The sequence below is a fragment of the Meleagris gallopavo genome, chromosome 1 (assembly GCF_905368555.1).
Source record: "Meleagris gallopavo chromosome 1, MGAL_WU_HG_1.1, whole genome shotgun sequence".
Lineage (NCBI taxonomy): Eukaryota > Metazoa > Chordata > Aves > Galliformes > Phasianidae > Meleagris > Meleagris gallopavo.
In genome coordinates this window covers 90,727,282-90,736,720 of record NC_139404.1, presented here as the reverse complement: position 1 = coordinate 90,736,720, position 9,439 = coordinate 90,727,282, and the positions used below count along the sequence as shown (strand labels likewise).

The following is a 9,439-nucleotide window of genomic DNA, read 5'->3' as shown; positions in this document are numbered from 1 at the left end:
TCCAGAAAGCCCCCTGGGCCCCACCATGGGCAAGCTTGTAGCTCAGAGGTATGCCTCCTGCACACATACCCTTCTGGAGGTTACACACAGGTTACAGCCCACCTTTCTTTCTTCATGGTGCAGAAACAGAGCTGCCAAGTTATGAGGAAGTGTTTTTCTTGTCCTCCTGATGCCTGCGGCTGCCCTCTGACAATTCTCGCTCTTCACCCTGACCTGGTCCTCATTCTTTTCGGCTTTCATGCCACAAGACCCGAAGTCCTGTATTTCCTATTCTCACTTCCTCCTGCTGTACAGACCTTTCATATCTCTTCCTCTGCTCCATGTACACTGCCATCCCCAGCTTGTCTGCATACCCAGCTCACCACTGTTCCTCCCCATGAACATGGCATGCTATATGGAACAAATATCTGCCAAGCACCCCCTCTACCACAGTCTCAAACATGCTCCGTTCTTTTTTTTCTCTTTCTTTCCAATCAGTGTTTCTCCTCCTTAATGGAGAATTTCCAGTGCCACCAACACTTTGCTGCCTCTCTTCCCGCCTCTGGGTTTTCCAGCCTTAGAGGCAGCGTTGACACTCTCCTGGAAGAAATCGCACTGTCCAGCTCATCAGAAATCCCTGCTTGCCTCTTCCCTTCTGAATGAGCACATTACTGTCATGGCTTCATTTTGCCACCTCAGTGGCATTGTGCTGTACTCATGTTGGATTCCCTCATGGCATGCTAATTGTGCTCCTCTGCAGTCCAGCACCTCTGTCCCAACCTGGCATGGGTGTCAGTGGCTGAGTGAGAAATGTCACCCAGCTGCCATCTACCTGTCTGGGACCACACCAGTAGCAATGAGTGTGTCTGTGGGTACCATGCTTTTACCTATAGATAAGAGCCTCCCGTATGTGAATGGGCACGTATGGGAGCAGCTGGGACATGTCTCCTAGCCTTTTGGGTTAATTGATTTAGGAAGTAGTTAGAGTTTTCCTCCATTAGTGAGGCAAGCAGTCCTCCCGAGAACTCACCCAGGGACATTTTCCAGTAACTGTTCAGATTGCTCATGCATCATTTATTGTTAAAGATACTGCATCAATAAGGAGAGGTTGTATAATAAACAGGAATTACGTGAAGGGAAGGCAAAATAAAATCCCTAATTCAATTCATAAAAGTGAAATGCTATCCATAAAAGGCAGAAAGCTGGACCTGTATGTAAAACTGGCCATTTTTAAGAAGCATCAGCAATCTGTCCCATCTATCATTCCTTAAAAAGTCCTGTATGACTGTAGTTCAGCCAAGGCAAGGGTTTGCTGTGAGCAACATACAGGAACATGAGCAGTATCACTTTGGATGTACTTCGAGCCCAGTAGCATCCCTTGACATCTCCTGTGTGTCAGAAGGTGCTGGAGCTGTACCAGATAGGTGCACCTACCAGCAAAAGCAGAGAGAACAAGAGCTAGCCCCAGTATGAGGAGAAGCCATTACTGCCTGAGGACGACCATGTAGAATATATTTACAGCACCTATGATTCTGTCATTCTATACCCAACTCCAGGCTCTTGTTCCTTCCTTCAGACTCATTCAGAACTCTTTGGAGGAGGAGAGACACAGAAGAAAGCAGAAGGGGAGAAACATGCGTGTCTTGCGTTTACTGGTCCCTCTGGAGCTGTAATCCTAAGGCCCAGTAGTTCAAAGTCTTGCTTTGGATGATTTTAATTGCAGGTAGAGTTGTTTAATGGAGAGTGTCAAATGGCTGCTGGGCACAGAGGTCACGTTTGCATGAGGTAGGTGCACTGCTTTGGCTTAATTTCCTCATTGCAATGTGCAAATTGCTGCACACGAAGCGTCAGGTTCAGCAATCCTGGTGTAATCTGGAGGTGTCACCATGGGGAAAAGGAGCCCTTTCCCCTCCCAAAGCCTGCGTGGCCAGGGGCTGGAGAGCCTCTTTTGCTTCTTTCTCATGCAGCTCATCTCGCCTGCAGAACAGAAGGAAACTCCCTTGCCACTTATTTCTTACCCCGCTTCCTTGCAGCTGCTAGGAAGACAGCCTCGCTCCTGTAGGCCATAAGGACATCTGTCAGGAAGGAATTAATTATGGTGACAGTAATTGTCAGCACCATATGGTGGTCAGACTTGCTCTGGAGGAGACAACACCTCTGCTTTCTCACCTGTCTGTTGCCCCAGAAGGAGCTTCACTTCTGGATAGTTCATGACAGGGTGACAATGCGCAGAGCCTGTCTTGGACTCAACTTCAGGCTGCTGCTTTTGGGTCCACTGGGTGCCTGGATTTCTCAGCACCCTGTTCAGGAGGAGAGCAAGATCCCAGGAGGCTAATGCCTTGTTCCCCCTTACTGTCCTCATCTGGGAAGAGTTTGCCTTGGCCAGGCTAGCTGCAGCTGATCCCCCTTATTCTTGTAGGGTAGGAGTTAGGGAAGAGATACTCCTTGCTTGCCTTCTCTCTGTGCTTCTGATTGCACAGCCCTCTATCAAAAACCATTCACTGAATTCCCAGCTGAGGAACACGGTGCTCCGCAGGCAGCGTGCATTGATTTCTGCCGGTGGGGTCCTGGCCCTCTGTCCTTCCCGAATGCATAGGATGACCTCTGAAGGCTTGGTGAGCTTTGTGAAAACACTCAGTATAGTGAAGGTCAGTGTGTGTCTCAGGCATTTTGTATTCCTGCGACACAAACACCGCTGCAGTGTTCAGCTCACAAAAATGCTTTTCAGGAAAAAAAATGGCAAGACAAAGCAGGCATGAGCCCACTGACTAACAGCTTGTAGCAAAGAAATTTGTTTTGTGGCATTTGAGGGATGCTTTGAACAAGATGATCTAGGCAGCTCAGGCTTAATACAGCTTTACATCATTAACAGAAACAGTAGAGTAGGGTGTGCTTACTGCTGGTCACACAGCCTGCGATGGCCGAGGAGAAAATAATCAAGTGGAGATTAAAGGGAGGTGACAGTGTCCAACTGCTCCTTTTCCTAAAGACTGTAGATTCACTTGGCAGTGCTCATAGCCTGTTCATTCATTCATTCTCACAAGAGAAAGGATGATCTTTTTCTGCCACCAACCTGGTTACAGAGAGCCATCTTGCATCCCTCACTTCCACTCAGGTGCCTGTGGGCGCACACAGCATTGGGCACACGACAGGAGGGGGCTCTCAGCTTCCCCTGAAGCTCTGCTGCTAACATAACCCTGCACCCAGGTGATGTGGTAGGGCCCAGGGGCACCACGGTACAAATGCGAGCTGCTGCATTAGCCGTGTTGCAGCTTGCCTTTGTTCTCCTGGGTGAAATCTCGAGGCCAGACTCTATCCTCATCATTCCCCTTACCTGCAGTAGAGAAAATCAAGCCTCCAGGGCTACCAGCTTGTGTGAGATAAAACGGATCACTTGCCCTGCTCCTGGCTGCTCTGCCATGTGGATACCTGTACAGCTAGAGGGCAGGTACCACTGGGTACCAGGCTGGAGTTAATTTACAGTGCTGGCAACAGATAGAGGGTCCCTAATCTGAAACCTGACACGTTTTTTGATTAAAGCAGCCTCTGAGCATGACAGGTTTGTGTGCCAGTGATGACAGCCATGCATTCCAACAACAGCCAGCCCTCTTCTTGCAGCAGCCCCTAATGAGAATAAGAAAAGGTATCTCAAAGAGCTCAAAGCCTGCTGATGAGTAGTGCTGTTTTCCTGCCTGACCTCCCCAGACCATGGTGGGACTTGAGAAGTAGCTAAGTCTCTATGGTGAGTATTTGGGATGGTTCAGCACTGTCCTCCAGCTCTCCTGGAAGCCCAGTGCCCAGACTCCCTTGGCTTGGGCTCAGCCAAGCAGAGACATTTAGGCACGGGAACAGCAGTTCTTGCTCGGTCCTGGCAGTGGAGCCAGCTGGTTCACATCTCTTGGCCCAAATTCAAGTGCATTCTCACATGCCCTGCGGACTTCAGACGGAAGGAGTAAGCAGAACCAGAACTTCTGCAGGTAAACTGAAATAAGTTTAAATTCAAAAGCACAGCATCAATCCAAAGTATCTTGCAGGTGAGATATCCAGCAGCAAGACATTGGTCTGTGTGATGGCTGTTTGCTCTCCAAGTCTCCCTGAAACGTGATGAAGCAGCACACCACTGGGCTACAACGTGCTGTTATACCATTCACATGCAACACATCTCTTGCCTCTATGAGAAGATTTGAGCTGAGGCACCTTACCCCTTTACCAATAGAAGTGCTTGGTGAAACCAAAGAGCTACTATGACCTCTTTCAGCTTTTATCCCTTAAACGCCTTCACACCAGATTGTGAAGGGATTTTTCAAGAAACGTCAAGATCCCAGCTCCCCCTCAGGTGCCAGCCCAGTGTCGGATAGCAGCCTGGCGCTGTGGCCATGTTGTTTCACACCACTCTCTGTGATGGAGCAGTAGATGTCCCAGTGCTGCCAGCGGCCTCTTTCCCTCACAGCAGCCCCTCCAGTGCTGATGTCAGGGTGTCAGCTGCCGCATGCTCTGATCCCTTCCTGCTGAGACGCGGGCATACCAGCACGACAGCAGTGATGCACAGGCAGAAAGACAGAGAAAGGCATTTGGAGAGCTGGAGCGGCACCAAGGGAGCGAGGAATAGCGAGCGAGGAGAGTTCTTCAAAGAGGAACATCAAAGCGTCAGAGACGGGGAGAGAGCTGGGAATGACAGATCTGGTTTAAAAAGCTATCTGTCTCCCAGCTCCTGCTATGTAAATTACTACTGCTTGCTGGCTGCCGCTGCTGCGAAGCTAATTGCTGATATTTTTTGGAAGCCTCTCCTCCAGGCTGAGGTGCCAGACCCTTCTGCCCACCTCCCACAGTGGCAGAGATATCCCAAGGTGTAAGAGCTGTGCTGAGCAGTGTGCTCCTCCTTAGGATGGGGCAGCCACACTGGTAAGAGTGCAGGAGGAGACCTGCTCTGACACAAACTCAGCCTCTTTGGTTGTCCCTACTCCATCTGTCCTCCCCAGCCTCTCCACAGGCTCCTTGCCATACAGTTTTCCTCAGTCCTCCCATCCCATCTGCCCATCTTATTTCATCCTCTCCTTCCCAGTCTCTGCCGTGACACTTCTTCTCTTTTCCTCTCTTCATCCTCTTCTTCTCTGGGCTCCCTTTTCCACCTGCTGGCCAGGGCTGAAATAATAGAATCACAGAACGGTTTGTGTTGGAAGGGACCTTAAAGCCCAATTAGTTCCATCTGCTGCTGCTGAGGACCCCATCCAGCCTGGCCTTGGATGCTTCCAAGGATGGGGGATGCCTCCAAGGACAAGGGAAGACAGTTAAAGAACACAGCACCCAGCCCAGGACCAAGGAGGTGGTCCTGTCCTCCAGAACCAGAACTGCTTTCTTTCAGAAGAGAACTGAGCATTTTGCTAATGTCACTGTTCTTGCTGAATCAAATCAGCATTATTCATCACAGATCTTCCCTTTTCCTCTCGAAAAGGCTCAACTCAATGAGTCTCTTCTTTCACTCCATCCACCCTCCTCTTAGTTCCGTTTCCTTTACAAAAAATATGGATACCTTCTTCTGTCCTCACAACATTGGAACTGTGACATGTTCCAATGGTCCCATTACCCCCTTCCACATCTCAAGTGCCCCCGGCTCATCATAAGCCCTCCTGATCCTTCCTCTCCATTTCCCTTCACTATTTCCCATGCAGGGGAGAGATAAGCAAATATGAGTTAGAGGAATAAAGCACATTCTGAGGAGGACTGGAAGAGGTGGGGAACACAAAGTTGCTTGTCTATGGGAGCCTTCACCCAGGGATATGGCTCACCTCAGTCCCCGTGGTCCCCATCCTCCAAGGGTTAAGAAACAACACATTTTCTTTCCTAGCCTCATCTAACTCGGTGGAGAAAACGAGGTCCTGAAATTCACCTTATGGGCTGGAAATGAGCATGAGAAATTGCAGCCCAAAGGGTCAATTTTCCAGAAATATCTAAGTACCCAGGAACGGGGGCTCGAAATGAAAGTGTCTCTTGAGCCATCTCTTTCCTTCACTGCTCTGGTGTGATAATAAGGTGCTTTTTATGTAAGTGACCTATTTTCCAGGGAAGCCAGTTTTCTGAGCGGGGAATTGGAAAATGACTGGTGCAGCGGTTTCTGACTTTAATATGTTTTCATTCTCCGCGAGCAACAAGCAGCCACTATACCCAGAGGACTAAGGAACTGTCTGCTCTTATCAGGGATGCTCCCTGGTGCCCAGACCCACCAGGACATCGGAGGAGAGCCTATGTTGTGTGCTGGGCACCCGTGGCTGGGAAGACAGCACCTACTGGTTCATGCATTGGCGTGCTTCAGATGTAGTGTTGCCCCAGAGCATGGCTTTAAGGGGTTGCATTCTCAGCACCATTCAGCCCCAGGGTCCAGCAACCCAGTGGAAAAGCAACAGGAGCCCAAGTCTTCACTCCATCCAGCAGTAGAACAGTCACACGACAGCACTGCATGGCAGAGTTCCCTCCAGATGGGGAAGAAGTGGGTGTCTGTCCCAGAGGAGCTCCCTCAGCATTCAGCACGCAGTGGCACAGTGCTTACCCCCTATTCGTGTGCGAAGGGATCTCCCTGCGCTAAAAACTCACATTTTTAAAAATTAAAAGCCCTGACTGTGGCAAGAGAGATGCATTCACTGGGGACCAGTTTCAGCTCACCAAGCTGCTGTGAATCAGTAGACCCCTTTGCCCCAAGGCATCAAGAGAGATTAAAAACCATTAGTACACTAGAAAGACAACAGCAGTTTAATCAAAACATCTTGGGAGCAGCTTATGAATACTGTTAGCAGGCAATATTTTCTAGTGTACTTGTCTCTCATTAAGAAGAGCCTCTCTTAAGCAGCTTCCTCTCGAGTTTTTGCCTTCTCAGCCCTGCATCTGGTCTGGCTTACCCCTCCATTCCTTCTGACCCAGCTCAGCTCTGAGTTCCTGACTGCTAGCCAGGAGCTGATTGCAACCCCTTTGGTTTACTGCTCTCCCTTCCCTGGCATTTGCAGTTCTAAACAAGCTGAATATTTATTACCAGCTCCTCATTTTACACCCTTCTCCCTTTTGCCAGGGTCCCAGAGACAGCCCTGCTCCCCTTCCACTCCTCACCCTTCAGAGCAAATGAAACAGCGCTCAGGGTGAAGTTGCTGAAAATGGAGCAGCATGCTTCCTCTGTCATCATTTTTCTGACAAAATTGCCACTATTTTCACACCACTAGGCTAATATACACCATCTAACATTCGTCAAATCATTTTTTTTTTAAATAACCCAATCACGGAGAAGCTTCCATCCGTTCCCCAAGATGCTGTTTTACAGCCTAGATCTCACCGTGAGGAAATTCTTCTGTTCTTCAGCCTACATTTTATTGCACTTTATTTCATTGCTCTGTTAGCCCATTCGACCTGCCGCACGCTGTCCAAGGGCTGCACGCCTACAGTGCCTTGACATGCCACCATCTGACTCCGGTGAAATATAGGGCTGAAATTTAATCTACACACCTATAGCCTGCAGCTATTAAGGCAGGGCTGTCGATTTATAACAACACACTTCTTCTCCTTGTTTCTGGCCCAAGGACTTGTGGCTGCAGCGCTGTGCTGTGACCTGCACTGCCTGCTGCCAGTGGTGACAGTGATGGGACAGCCTGGAGTCCTTCCTTTGGTGGACACCAGGCACAGAGGAATTTCTGGTGAGGCTGCCCCAAATGAGGACAGTACAGTGGTCAATGGCTGCACGTCCACGTGGAGGCTGGTGACAAGTGGTGTTCCTCTTGGGACAGGTGCTCTTCAGCTCCTTTATCAGTGACATAGACAGTGGGATCAAGTGCACTCTCAACAAGTTTGCTGACGACACCAAGCTGAGTTGTGCAGTTGACGCCATAGAAGGAAGGGATGTCAACCAGAGAGACCTTGACAGGCTTGAAAATTGGGCCCATATGAACATAATGATGTTCAACAAGGCCAAGAGAAACGTGTTACACCTGGGCTAGGGCAATCTCAGATAATGTACAGACTGGGAGAAGAACTCATTGAGAGCAGCCCTGCTGAGAAGGACTGAAGAGTCCTGATAGCCAAAAAGCTGACACGAACCAGCTGTGTGTGCTTGCAGCCCAGACTGTACCCTGGGCTGCAACAAAAGAGGGGTGGCCAGAAGGGAGAGGGAGGTGATTGTCTCCCCTGCTCTACCCTTGTGAGGCCCCATCTGGAGTTCTGTGTCCAGGTCTGGGATCCCCAGCATAAGAAAGAGATAGAGCTATTGGAGTGAGTTGAGAGGAGGGCAATAAAGATGATCAGAGGGTAGGAGTACCTTTCCTACGACAAGTTGAAGGAACCTCTTTACCAGGACCTTCCAGCCTGGAATGCTGTGAAATGAGAGATATCAATCACCACATAGAAAACCTAAGTTATACTCTTAGTGAAGTTACAAGACGCATTCTGACTCCTTCAGTAGTTACCATTCCAACAATGGGACAAACTCTTCTCTCAAGATACAAAGGAACCCTTTGCACCAGACTGTATGCTGCTCTATCCCAAGGACCCATGAAACAGGCAGGCATTCAGGCATCCCAAATTCCAGTATCCTGCAACTGGAGCACCCTGTATATTTTAAGCCCATTGTGCAGGATAGCACTAGCTTTGCTGAGGAGCTCCAGCTCTTTGCAAACCACCAGTGCCTTTGGAAGCCTGGGTTAGCCACCCCTGCCCCGCAGCACAAAGCATCCTGCCTATGATGGTCAAGCTGAACAGGGCTCTGAGCAGCCTGATCGAGCTGTAGGCATCCCTATTCATTGCAAGGGAGTTAGACTGGATGGCCATTAAGGGTTTCTTTCAATTCAATGATTCTATGATTCTATCATGATGAGTACTATGAACAGGGTGGGGAATTTCCACCCATGGGCAGAAGCCCAGCTCCTTGGAGGCACTGCTTGCAGCACTGGTGCCAGTGGGGCTGGCACCACCCTGTATCCCTCTTCCTCTAATGAGCAAAGCCCTCTGCTCATTTAATGGCTTCACCACATGTAAACAAGTAGGTCATTCCAGTAATCTCTTCTGGAGGGTATTAAAAAGCTTGTCCAAATTTAAGCTAGGGGTGTGTCAGCCTTATTGCTCTCAATGCCTTCTGCTGCGCTTCACAGAACCCAACACTGGGACTGTGGGAGAAGATGGGAGCATTTCCATAGCTGCATGCTTTCCATGTCTCCTTGGCATGTGCATGGTTCCTTGGAACGTGCATGCAAGAGTCCAGTGGTCCCAGTTGCAAACCAGGGAGCAGGGAGCAGCTCCCTCTCTTAGTATCCTTCTCCCCGAGCCTGGAGTATCCTGGTTCCACAGTGGGAACTGCCAGGCTGCTAACAGACAGAATTTTCCTGACATTTAGCAGCAAAGATTTTGGGGGGGGGATACAGATGTGTGTTAGCATGCAGTGAGCAATGGCGTGCAAGAGCAGAGCAGTTAGCAGGCGTCTGCAGGAGAGCAC

At 49.5% G+C, this 9,439-nt stretch overlaps 1 protein-coding gene across 3 annotated transcripts in view; it reads right to left on the bottom strand.

Annotated features, from left to right (window-relative positions):
* Positions 1-2,066: 2,066 nt before the first annotated feature.
* The window catches only part of CD101 (CD101 molecule), a 39,504-nt gene continuing 32,131 nt past the window's right edge, over positions 2,067-9,439 (bottom strand). For all 3 annotated transcript variants that reach the window (XR_014887507.1, XM_085240527.1, XM_010721575.3), the window contains one exon: positions 2,067-9,439. This exon is cut by the window's right edge. The gene's annotated coding sequence lies outside the window, so the exon portion shown is untranslated.